Source organism: Crocodylus porosus, unplaced genomic scaffold (genome assembly GCF_001723895.1).
Source record: "Crocodylus porosus isolate Cpor-Errol unplaced genomic scaffold, CroPor_comp1, whole genome shotgun sequence".
Classification (NCBI taxonomy): Eukaryota; Metazoa; Chordata; order Crocodylia; family Crocodylidae; genus Crocodylus; species Crocodylus porosus.
In genome coordinates, this window is record NW_017728947.1 from 44,864,240 (window position 1) to 44,876,925 (window position 12,686).

General features: G+C 40.4%; 1 long non-coding RNA gene across 1 annotated transcript in view; it reads left to right on the plus strand.

Annotated features, from left to right (window-relative positions):
• Positions 1-5,503: 5,503 nt before the first annotated feature.
• The window catches only part of LOC109320915, an 18,473-nt gene continuing 11,290 nt past the window's right edge, over positions 5,504-12,686 (plus strand). The window contains exon 1 of the long non-coding RNA XR_002103873.1: positions 5,504-6,115. This is a non-coding gene — a long non-coding RNA (uncharacterized LOC109320915). The remainder of the gene's footprint in view (positions 6,116-12,686) is intronic.

Sequence of the window (12,686 nt, forward strand, 5' to 3'; positions counted from 1 at the left end):
TTCAAATATGTAAAAGGTTACTGCAAAGAGAAAAATTATAAACTGTTTGTCATCCCCACTGAGGAGAGGACCAGCTATGGTTTACGCTGTTGCAAGGGTGATTTAGCTTACACATAAAGAAAAAACTTTACAGCTGGTGGGATATTTAAATATTTGGCTAGATTATCAAATGACATTGTAGAGGTCATCACTGGAGGTTTTTAAGAACAGGTAGGACCAACACATTTCAGGAGTGATTTAGGTACCGTTGATCCTGCCTTACGGTAGATGGATGCATTAGATGACCTCTAAGCTCCCTTTTAGCCGTATTTTCTATGCTTTATGATTCTGTATTCCTTCTGGACAGAGTCTAGGAATGCTTGACCTGAAAGTAAGAGAATGCAATCAGGTGCTGATGTTCTGTCTTGCTTCAGTTCTGCTATGATTTAAATTGAAAAGCCTCGGGGTTGTCCTCAACATTTAAACCTGCCATTGTGTAGCATGAGCCTTCAAACTGTGTATCAAGTAACTGACATGCAGAACACCATCCTTTGTTTCCTGCTGTGTCTTAATTTACTGATTTTAATAGTTTTAAAAGTGTTTAACAATTGAATGATTCTAGCAATCTTGTTCTTTTTGCCTTTTATGCCTATTCTATTTTTAATTGTAATAATTGACAGGCTTTAAAGGATTTTTAATTTTTTTTGGTAAAATTAGTTTGCTGTATGATCATTTTCTTGAGAGAGAAGTATTTAATTGCACTTCAGAGGGATAAAGACATTTTCCCATTTTAGGTCCTTTACTAAATTGCAGAGAAGACTTAGAGATCTTTTTGCCCATCTCTTCTTTTTAATATTGAATGTTCAAAAAAAGATCAGCTAGGCATGCCTGTTTCCCCTGTTCAAGTGTAAAAACATGTGAAGGCACTCAGTGAAATCAAAATATTACAAATTTATTTGAGAGAGGAGATGATAGATCTTTGCTACATCAAACCAAGGGCACAAGCTGGTAGAGGTATGTCAATGTTTTTGTATCCTAAGTTTACAAAAAGTATACATGTTGTGGGGTGGGGGAAGGAAAAGTGCATTTGTGCCTGGATTTAATCAAGCAATACTTTCACTCTGAAATAGGAAGCTATTTGTAACTATGGAGGAAAGGGATGGTAGGCCCATTATTTCACGTGTAATGAGCAACTGGAATTCTCTCACCCACTCAGCTTTGTGCCACCTTACTCCTATTCCTAATGTCTTCTTTAGCCACTTTATTGCTGAGGACAGTTCATATTTTGGCTTGCTTTCTTGCAAAAGTAAATAATGGAGAAGCACAACAGCAGAGGTGCACCTCTGTTGACTGGTCGCATTTTTCCCTGAGTTGGATGTTGGGGCTTGAGACTTAGGATGATATAACCATGTTCAAAATGAATGCAGATCTCTAGGACTGAGTGTCAGTCAACTGATTTGCCCCTCTGCCTGTGGTTTCCCTGCTTCCAGTCTAACTCTCTTTTAATAAACAGGCATGTTTTGTTTTGCTCTGAAATATTATCTTCCCTCGATCTGCACCCCCTCCAGCCAGCTTATTTATTGCCTTGATTTTGTATGTATTAATGTAGCAGAACCTTAAATGTTATAAATCCCAGTCGCCTTGTTTGCAAAAGCATAATCATGAGTATTTGAGTCCTGTGATTAGATTGTTCCCTGAAGTATTGTTACACTTTCTTCAGTTACCTTCAGCTGGAACAGGTTATTTTTTATGAAAAGCTTTTGCTTCTACAACATGAATTCAGTTTCTTTCCTGCTTTAAGTTGTTTTCTCTCACCTTCTGTAAGCTGTGAAAGCCTCTCTTCTTCTACTTGTAGGAGCATAGAAATCTGTGAGACTGGTGCTGGTCCTTGCTTTGGAATGGCATAGTCTGGTACATGCTCCAAAAGAGGTGAGAGATATTTTCCTGACATTCTCCCAAATAAATACATTTCTGCTTCGGTAACCTAAGTTCAGCATACCTTACATTTCTAGTGGGGGAATAGTTACCCACACATAAAAGCTCAGAGCCAGGTCACCATGGCTGAGTTGTAACAAATCATGTTGGTTGTAAACAAACCTCTCTGTACACTCCCCCTCCCCCTCCCCCTCCTGCTTTTCCCCACTGAGCCACTGTTTCTGTGCACCATAGCAGTGACTCATGGACCTGGCCCTCCCACTGGCCACAGTCCCAGCTGCTTCCCTCCCAGTTAAGGTGACATGATGAGGCAAGACTATATCACTAGCACTAGCAATTCCCTGCTGCTCCTGCTGCTGATGGGTCCTAGTCATCAACAACCTGGAAACTGCTGCTGTGTGGCACTGGGGTGTCGTTTTGGACTGACTCTGCTCGAAAGGCTCCAAAAGCTCCTTGTGGACTTTAAAAACAGGCACCACTGGCTCTGCAGGCTGTCCTGAACCTACCCACTAGTAAAGGGGGGTCAGGGCCTAATTGACCTGATGACCAGGGTACCTACCTTCCTCCTACAAGCTGTTCAGTGACTGTCCTTTTCTGGGTAATGCCTCCCTTGCCAACAACTGTCCTTTTCTTTCCTGGATCAGGTGGAGGACCTCCACCTTGATCAGGAACTTTTCCCGTTAGATTCCAATTGCCTTGCCTGGGACATCCTGCTGCCCTTCTACTGTGGCTTGGCCCAGGCGTAGCAGTCCTACCTCCAATTGAGACCCAAGGGCAGGTGCCTGCAATTTCCAGAGCTGCTTCAGGAGTCCCTGGTGCATAACAGGCTTGCAGCAAAGGACACTGAGCTAAGGTCCCAGAAGTCTCATTGCTTCCTTGGTCCAGTGGCACACCATCAAGCTGACCTACCTCTTCAACTCAGCTTGGTCCACCTGGCTCTCATCCGAAGCCCTAGCTGATTGGCTGGGCCTGCACTCTGTCTGTTTTGCTTTGCACCTCTTGGCTGAAGTGAAACCTACCTGCCTCATGGATGTGCTGGTGGCCCTAGCAGACTACCTCTGCACACGATAAACCCTCCCTGATGGCAATTCACTAGACAGATCTCCTTTATTGCTGACTGATGTTTTTTGTCTGTGGACAGCCATGAGAGTGGCAGTCCCAACACTCTGCTGTCCCTCCCTGTGCCCAGCATAAACAGAAGTGAGGTCTGCCTTGAGATCCTGTCTGGGAAGGCACTATATATGTGGACAGCCAAAATGTCATGTTCATGCCCTCATTGCCTGCCCTGATGTGATTTAGAGGCAACACCTAGTGGCAACAACACCAAAGCAAGCCCAGCTGGACTGACCTGCCCTGTGCAAACTACTCATTGCCAAGAGAACTGGTGACCTCCAGTGCTGGCTTCTGCCTGGAACTCTAGCCATGGGCACTTGTGCTTGCCATTTAGGTCTGGTGGCATCAGCAGCCTGGCCTTTCTGCAAGTAGGAGGTGGAAGAAGCTCTTTCCCACATCTTCCTGGACTGTCCCTGGCTGCAACCACTCTGTTGCCTTCAGCACTCTTTGGCACTCTGGACTTGGGCCTCTTTGAGACTGTGTACATCTTCTCTGTCCCATACCGAGTGACCAAGGGAAGTGTGATCTTCCTGGTCAATTTCATTCTGGGCCAGGTCAAGGTGGTGACTAAAAAGCTGCAGAAACCAGCTCACACAGGCAAGCTCTGATGGTACCCTCCAATACTTCCACTTCCTGATACAGGGATGCATCTCATTTAAATTTAGACACTTCACCTTGCAACAAAATGTGGACTGGTTGGTATTGTGCTGGGCCTTCTGCAAGGTGGAAAATGGACAGCTGATCCTACATGTGTAATCCCATAAGAGGCATAGTGGGGGAGGGTTCGATCTCTGGTGACATGGTGGGGTTGTTTTGTTGTTGTTAACAAGTATTTTGTGCTCAGCCCCTGGGAGGGTCACACATCTTTCGCACTTTCACTATTTGTTTTTAAAATTTGTATAATAAAGTTTTTTAAAAGTATCTCTCTCTTACCTAATATTTATTGAAGGAGGAAACAATCATTTTAATTAAACTATTCTAAGTGAGTAGAATTCAAAATTAATGGAGCCTTCATCAAGCACTTGGGGTGAAGCACTGGAGAGACTATATAATAAAATGTATCCACATCTTGATGACTGACTAAAGAAATATCTACTTTAGTCACAACCCAGTGTTCAGTGAGCTTTTGTTTCCTCTGTCTTTTACTTCTTAGTCTTCAGACTCTTACTTGCCAAAATCACACTTGCACTGCTGAGAAGAGATGTGGGTTTTCCAGAAAATTTTTAATTAGAAAATTTTCTGGAATTTTTTCCAATGCTCTAAATAGAGCATAATCTGATTTAGCATGTTTATGTGACTTATGTTTAGTGAACAAATCTAAAAAAAATCCCTATGTTAATTTTATGTCCAAATAGCCACAAGTATTAGAACTGAAATATTTGATTAGGAAAAGAATTAAATACAGCCCACTTAATATGGTTTAAATGTTATATTCAAACAAATACAAAGCTTTATGTGGAAAGAAATTACTTTTATTGGAATACTTGTAAAAATGTAAAGACAATACACAATAGCATGTACTTTCTTTACATTGTTTAAATTTAAGAAAAAAACCTAAACCACTGAAAATTGTTGAAACACTAGTTTTAGCACACCCAAAAAACTATGTATGATATGCCATGGTGGTCCACTTACCTACTTCAACAGAGTTTAACTCTCCTCCACTGAGGTCGTTGCGGCACCTCCAGTTTCACTGTCACTATCTGTAAACTCCCTTGCACTACGTACTAGTTCCCTTTCAGAATCAGATTGAGGCAAATCTGATTCAGAACTGCTTGAATCACATTTTGCTAAAGGGCAGTTTTACCAATGTGTCTATGGGCAAGGGCATCTTCTTCATTAATTGTGCTTCTGACTGATTCTCCAGAAGCAAGGGATTCTGAGAAATAGAAACAAGCTTAGCACTGTGTCCACTTGTTAGTCTATTCCTCATTTTTGTCTTGATTGAACTGGAAGCCTTCCAGTTCCATTCACAAGAAGCTACTGTTGGTGGATACTTCGGATCCTTAGAACAATCCTGGACAACAGGTGTTACAGTATCCCTTTCACCATGTGAGAGAAGACTGGTGCCTCCCGAATTGGGGGGGCACCTGCAGAAGCCGCCAATGACAGTGGCCTGGGGCAGGGGGGTGGGGGACACCAGCCCTGCCAACAACATCAGTGTCAGCCATCGGGGGGGGTGCATGTGCCCCCCTGTGCACTTCCTACCACCTATTATTCTCTGCTGCCCGCCAAATGATGTTGTTGCTCCAGAGTTTTTCTTTCGCTTGGCACTGAACAATGTCTGTCATCATGGCTATTTTGTTGATGTTGGGGGCATTCTTAGCTACTTCTGTAATTGTATCAAGAGCAGTAGATAATTCATCTTCCGATAAATGTTGTCCGCTGCGTTGAGGATCCAAAAGGTTTGCGGCCAGATGAACTGGATGAGAGCAAAACTCAGACTTCTTAGTAAACATTTGTTTTACTACTACTTCTTTTTTGGATAGAGATGAAAAGGGCAAAAGCTCAATTAGATTTTCATTCAGTTGTCGGAATATCTCTGGAATATGTGAAAGGCTTGGTGTTTCTCCTTCTAGTTTCTTGATAGCCACTGAAACTGGTAGTAGCAAGTTGAATGTTCCTTGAATTCGAACCCAGAACATGTTGTTGAGAATCTGCTTCCGAATGTTCATAGGAATAATCTGGGATACTGTGTCATCTATTGAAGCACACTGCAAACAGTTCTTTGTGCTCAGCAAACTATGTAAACGCTTTGTAGCTGAGCCCCATCTATCTTCTCCTGGTAATAAAAGTGCACTTTCCTTCCCCTGCTTCTCTTTCTGTCATTTCTTCAACGTCTGATTAACAACATAATTATTGTTGAATACCTTCACAATCACTTTTCAGTTTGCCAGTATTGTCTTCATTGCAGTCACACTGACTATGTCCTTTGCCAGAAGATTCAACTCATGAGCAACACAGCCAAATACTATTGAATGAGGATACTTTGCTTTTAATATTTGCCATGCAGCTTTCACGTTACTCACATTATCAGTTGCAAAGGCTTGTACCCTGGAGGGACCTGCACTTTCAATCTCTTCACTCAGTAATATGGCTATGTATTTACCTGTATGATTAGAAGATTTGGTCGCAATTGCTTTCTGGAATATTGGTTCAGGTGTTACTAACATAATGTTCAATAAAGGATTTTCTTGTATATCAGTCCATCCATCTGACATCAGAGTAAGTGATTCTGCTTGACCAATCCTTTAATACCCTTCATTTGAATGCTGTCATACTCTCTATCTAAGAGAGAATGTGATAAGTGATACTGTGATGGTAACTTATATGATGGGCAAATTAGTTTGTAATTAGTTAGTTCCTTCCAGAATTGATTTTCAGTTACGGAAAGAGGAGGTGTGCCACTTAAAAATATAGCTTGAGCTAATGTCTCATCTGCTTTTTCTTCATCTTCTTTTAGAAAGCTTGGTAAAAAGCTTGACTGTCTTGAACAGCTACTCATGATGGATTGCATGTCTGGTGACAGTGATTTTGAAAGTGAGACTCCTGCTTCTTCTTCCCCTAGACCTGGCAGCTCAACATTTTCCATTTTTTGCTATTTCACTTGAGCTACAAAGTTCCTGCGACAAAAGGGGGGAAAGAGTTTTATTTTAGCCTGTGCTAGCTGGGCCTCATCCATCAGAAGGAGAAGGAGAAGCGACAGGGAGCTTGCTTCCCTCCTCCCTGCCAGAGATAACACTCTGCTGCTCGGTTGCCCTGGGACCGCAGAGCCAAATGGGGCGGAGACTGGAACTGCAGAGCCATTGGCCAGAGGACTAAGCTCACTCTGCTGGGTTGAAATAGTTAACTATTTATCTGTTATGTAATTTAAAATATATATATATTTTTAAACCTAAGCCACTTTGGGTGCTTAGCGCAAGCAGAAAAGCAGGATACAAATATTTTAAATAAATAAATATAGTTCAGAGTTGCATTAACAGCTTTTAAAATTATAAGGTTTTAAAACAATATAGATGTTAGTCTATTTGGTGTGGTGTTTAGCATTTATTTGTTTACTTGCACAGGATTCCTGAAGTAGACTTTTCTCAGATGTTGTTCTACCACTTGTTGTATTAGCTTTCTGTATATGGCTTGGAGTCTTTCAGAACAGTTTCTACATGTTATTAAATATTTCTCCATTCTTGTTGCATTGTTAGCATACTCCTGCCAGCAATATTTAAATCTATCAACCTTCTTCCTTCCTTCAATGTCTTAAAGTTCACTATAATGATGCCACACACTAGTTTTTTCTGATTGGGCATTATTATGACTATTTCAAACCAAAAGCACTAAAAAACTAACAGAAAATATGCAAACACTTCCAACTTCCCTAACTCAAGAAAATAAATGAGATGCTACTTTGTGTGTTTGCTGAACTGAAAGTAAAACAAAAATCAATCATAGTTTTAGTTTTGGTTTTGCTTTCACTTGCAGTCTGAGATTACACAAAACTTTTAGCTTTGGTTTTGATTTGACCTGCGTTGCCAATTAGGTGAATTCATAACCTGATTTTTGGTTTGCATTATTGTGTGAGTGCATTTACCCTCCTGTTTACAAATCAATAAAACATATATGTAGTCTTTCATACACTTCCTAGGGATAATAATCTGAAAAACATTAATTACAACTTTGAAACTGCCAAGCTTGCCTAATATTGTATTGGCATCCATTCATTGTTACTAATGCATTTTATGAAGTAATGAATTTTTATAAATGGAAAATTTCCCACAGAAAAATTAAGCAACCCCACATCTCTGCTGCTGAATAACTGCCAATTGGGCATATGAAGTAAAACTAGATTCTGCCCTAAACTCTCAAAATGAAACTCTAAACCGAGTGCATCCATTTACCTTGGGTAAATTCCACATACTGAGCAAAAATTATGTATTTACAGTGTATTGAGCTATCTACAGGACAGTTTATTATGATTATGAGGGGCCCAGTACTTACTATTTCCATTAAATAGAGAAGCCTCTGCAAGATTTTGACTGTTCCCTTTCACTAATGTTACCAGCTGGTCCTCATTAGCCAGAGAATGAGCATGAGCATAAACCTCTTCAGACCCACCACATGGCACTAATGTCCCATCTTCCCCTCTGGGATACCAGCTTTTTCTTGTTAATGCCCAATAATGCACTTAGTTCTTTACCTCAGGTGGAAGAAATCTTTGCTGAACAGTTAGGGTTCAAAGCCTGCTGATAATACATGTTGGAAGATAGTTACAGTCATGCACAATAGAATTGGTCTTTACCTTTTTTTCCTGTATAAGCCTTATGAAATTACATATTTAAACCTATATTTTAAACTGAAAAATCAGGTATTAGGAAATACCAGATTGCTGGGGGCCCACAAAACCTTTATTCTATTCCTATGTATGTGTGCGTTATGACCATCTGTACTTAAGTGACTATTTTTTGACAGGATCTCTTTTCCTTCAGTATATAAGGCAGGATTAAAGATTTAAGAGTAGCCATCAATTTGGCATTTTCTAACCTTTTCAAATTCTTGATTTGCAACCTTATTAATGAACTTTTAACAAACATTGTTTTTAATGCAATCTTTGATGTAAAATAAAGAAACCGCTCTGTAAAACAAATAGAGCACTGTGTTAGCCAACCCAGGCTAATGGAAAAGGTAGTTTGGGAGAACATAAGAATTGCTATTTACCCACAGATCCAGCCAGCCCAGTATTCTGTGTCACACAGTGGCAGGGAGTGGATGCTGAAAGGGAGGGTGAACTGGAAATGACCTGGGTGCTTTCCACTGTTCCTCTCTCACTGGCAGCCTCCAGCATTTCAGGTCTAGAAAGTTCTAATTCAGAGGCCGAATCCCTAACTCCCATGCTCAATAACTACTGCTAACCCTTTCCTCCAACAATTTGTCCAATCCCTTTTTTGAATCTATCTACACTGTCAGCTTCCACAACATCTAGTGGCAATGAGTTCCACACTTTAATTATATGCTGTGTGCAAATTAATTTCCTTTTGTTAGTTTTAAACCTACTACCCACTAGTTTGTGACCTCTACTTGTATCATGGGAGATAGTAAACACATGTCTATTTCCCTTCTTTTTGCTATTTAATATTTTGTGATCCTCTTTAGTCTGTCCCCATATGGAAAACCCCCCATACCACTAATCATTCTTGTTGCCCTTCCTTGTATGTTCTTTAGTTCTTCTATATCCTTTTTGAGAATTACACATACATTTTGTTTTATAAGAAAACCTGTGATTTCATAGAGCTCATATATTCTAATGACCTGGCCTGGGGTGGTAACCAGTCTTTATGATGTTGTTTGCTGCTTTATTGGTACTTTGCACAGATGTGCAACCATACAGATGTGCAAAGTGATTTTCCACATGGCGTGGGGAGGTAGCAGGCAAGTTTGGAGAAGTAGACAGTGAGGAAATTGAATAGTTGGCATCTGGGAAGAAAGGTAAAACCTAGCAGCATTTGAAGTAGGTCTATTAATGTTTATTATTTTATTGACTATTTAAATTTAAACAACCATTGGATGACATAAATACTGGGACTTTGTTTTAATAAATATAAATAATTCAGAGAATTGCAAACTATGAGGATGTGTATAGGCATCCTCAGTGCCTGCCACTGCATGTTTCGACCATCTGTTACTTTCATAAAAACCCATTGTGTGGTTTGGGGAGTCTTAAGTGGATGCAACTCAAACACTGAGAGAGCTGGAATAATGTGCAAGTTGTACCAGTTTGGGCTCTTTGTAGACTTTCTTAAATTTGGCCCAGAGTTATAACGGGTGAGGGTTTGAAAAGTGAAATTTCATCACCCTCTCTTTTTTATTTAAATGCACCTGGGAGCTAGAATGCCAGAGTATATAGGCCAATGACCTATGACCACAGCATAACATTGTCATAGGTGACTGGTGGGGGGGGCACATTCCCCCCACCCTGAGATTGTGCCCCCAACAAGCCCAACAGACTGCCAGCCCGCACGGCAAAAAAATGCCCCATTCTGAGCAGTGCCACGTCGGGGGCCAAAGTCACAGCACAGAAGTATAGGAGTGGATATGGGGCTTTTGGCCCACCCTGTGCCTGGTCACAAACGGTGCCCTGCCCAGACTCGGGAGGCACCAGTCACTCCTGAACATTGTCTTATTCAGACTCTTTCATAAGAATTTTGAAGGAAATGTTGGGACTAAAAACGAATAACCCCTGATAGCATAAATGATTTCACCTCAGTCCTCTATTCTTAATCTATTTATGTTGTTAATAATGTACAGCAAGCTGTCAAAAATAGATTACTGTGATGGCACTAGCTAGATTTTCATTTGGACCACACTTTGATGAGAAACTTAAAAGCTTTTAACCATACAAATCATTATGATAAACCTCTTTATCTTTACTCTGTAGAACATGTGTCCTGCATAGTGTGTTTGGGAATGTAAAATTCATCATAGGATGCAAGAAAGGTCAGATGGTTTACACATAGCCAAAAAGAAAACAAATGGAATATACAAAAATGCTTTTTCCCAAATATAAATTTTTGCCTTCTAAATAAGGAATGTTACAAGGCCATGTTACAGTGGAGTGAGTACTAATGCCCTGCATCTTTTACACTTGCTTTTATTTTAGATTATGTCTATGTTATAGTGACTAAGTAGCTCTAGAACACGTAGCACTGTAGCCAAAACAACACAGAGCTCAGTGTGGATTACTTGCCTGAGTATTACCTGGCTTCTTAGATGTAGTCCATACTTGTGCTGAGCTCCATGCTGCCACAACTGCTTTTCTAACAATATCTGACCCAGGTAGATTAAAGCTAGTTTGGGGATGTCTGTTTAAGTCGTAGTCACAGAAATAACTGCAGAGTACCGTACCCAGAGTCGGAAAGGAGGGAAATGAATGGAAGTTGCAAGGTATAATGTCTTCTATCCGCTCTAACAGATGATATGCTAATAGAATTGGCTAGCATGGGCCACAGTTAAGTTAGCATTACCCTTAAGAAGGTCTCTCCAGGGAAAATTTCTCTTTTCTTGTCTATTATTGATGGTGGTGTTGGACTCAGTTGTCTCCACAGTCTGTACTCTTCTGCTGGAAATCATACTGTACCCATGACAGGGTCAGGGATCTAGGTTGTCAAGCAATGGGCAGATTAGGGGCAGGAGGGAGAGGACAAAGGACCAGTGCATTCCACATCCTAAAGTCCCTGTAAAAAGAATGGCAGAGAATTTCGCTTAGGACTCTCTTAACGCTTCTGTGGCATTGATGAAACACTTTTCCCAATGGGGTCCAGATACAGAGATGGGAGGAAGGAATCCCCTGATAAAGCTGTTACCTGCAGAAATGGGAGGATTCAGCAAAGAAAGTCCTTGTTGAATTTTCCATTAGATTTCATTCTTTCATGGCAGGAGAGGTTGATTATGTCTTTATTTGTTCTGTAGAGGCAGCCTCCAGTATTGTAAGTCTTCCTACTTTATGTGCATGGCTTATAGGCCTGGGTGAAGAAGAAAAAGAAATAAGGTCCCCTAACACAGAAATCCAGTGGACCTTATCTCTCAATCCCAGGTATGTGGCGTGGGTCAGAGAGACATAAGTAGTGTCTGTTATAGTAGAGTACTGAAATTCCACCTCCAAGTAGTTTCACTATATAAGAGCGGGAAAAAAAGAAAGTCTATTACGTGCTATTTTTTACTGGTATGGACCCTAGCTGATGGACAGTTGGGAAGAATAAGGTGAATTGGGCTGTCATTGCTCCTTCAGTTGACTTGCTAGGACTGAAAGGGCACATTTGAAATGCTACCATGTGCATTTTTAGGTAACATTCTATGCGGCAGTTCTATATATGAAAAGTCTTTTAAGAGTGAATACATTTAGTAATAGATGTTGAAAGCTGGCTATGGACAAAAGTAATATGGGTTACTGATGGACACAAGGCATAGAGACTGAACTCTATAAACATCAATTAACCATTAAAATATATAAATATGTTATACAGTCTTTTAAAAATAGATCCTCAGTGCAAGTGCAACCAATCTTTTTTCAAAACTCCCAGTTTTCTCGGATAAGAGACTTGAGTCATCTTGGGTATGGGCTACTGCCATTTACCAGCGCTATAACATTTTGTTCATATGTAAGAACAAATAGAGTAGATGCTACTGTCAGGGATAAATTTGGCCCCAATCTGTAAGGCTTTTTAATGATAGAAAGAAACAAATATGCACAAGATGTCCTGCCCCAAGTACAGGAGATACTGCATAAATCTCTTTGCTGATCAACATGTTGTTGTAATCCATAAATCACAATCAATTCAGTAAAAAAAAATTCTGTGGTTTATGCTGGAGAGGCAGTTAGCAGGTATGGGGCATTTCTGTCTGTCCAATGGTAATGCTACATGACCAGAATTTTTTTAAAAAGAAATATTTACTCATATTTAAAAGAAAAGAATGAACTCCCATCTAGGTGCTCTCTATGGAGGTGAGGTAAAAAAAACCTCTCTCTCGGTTCGTTTCTTTGGAGGCTCAATGAATATTAATGATCCTTCAGGCACACATTGTTGGTGATACAAAAGGATATATATTTGCAAATAGGGTCAGAGAGAGAAGACAAAAGATCAAAACCCTCTGCCCCCGGGCACAATCATTAG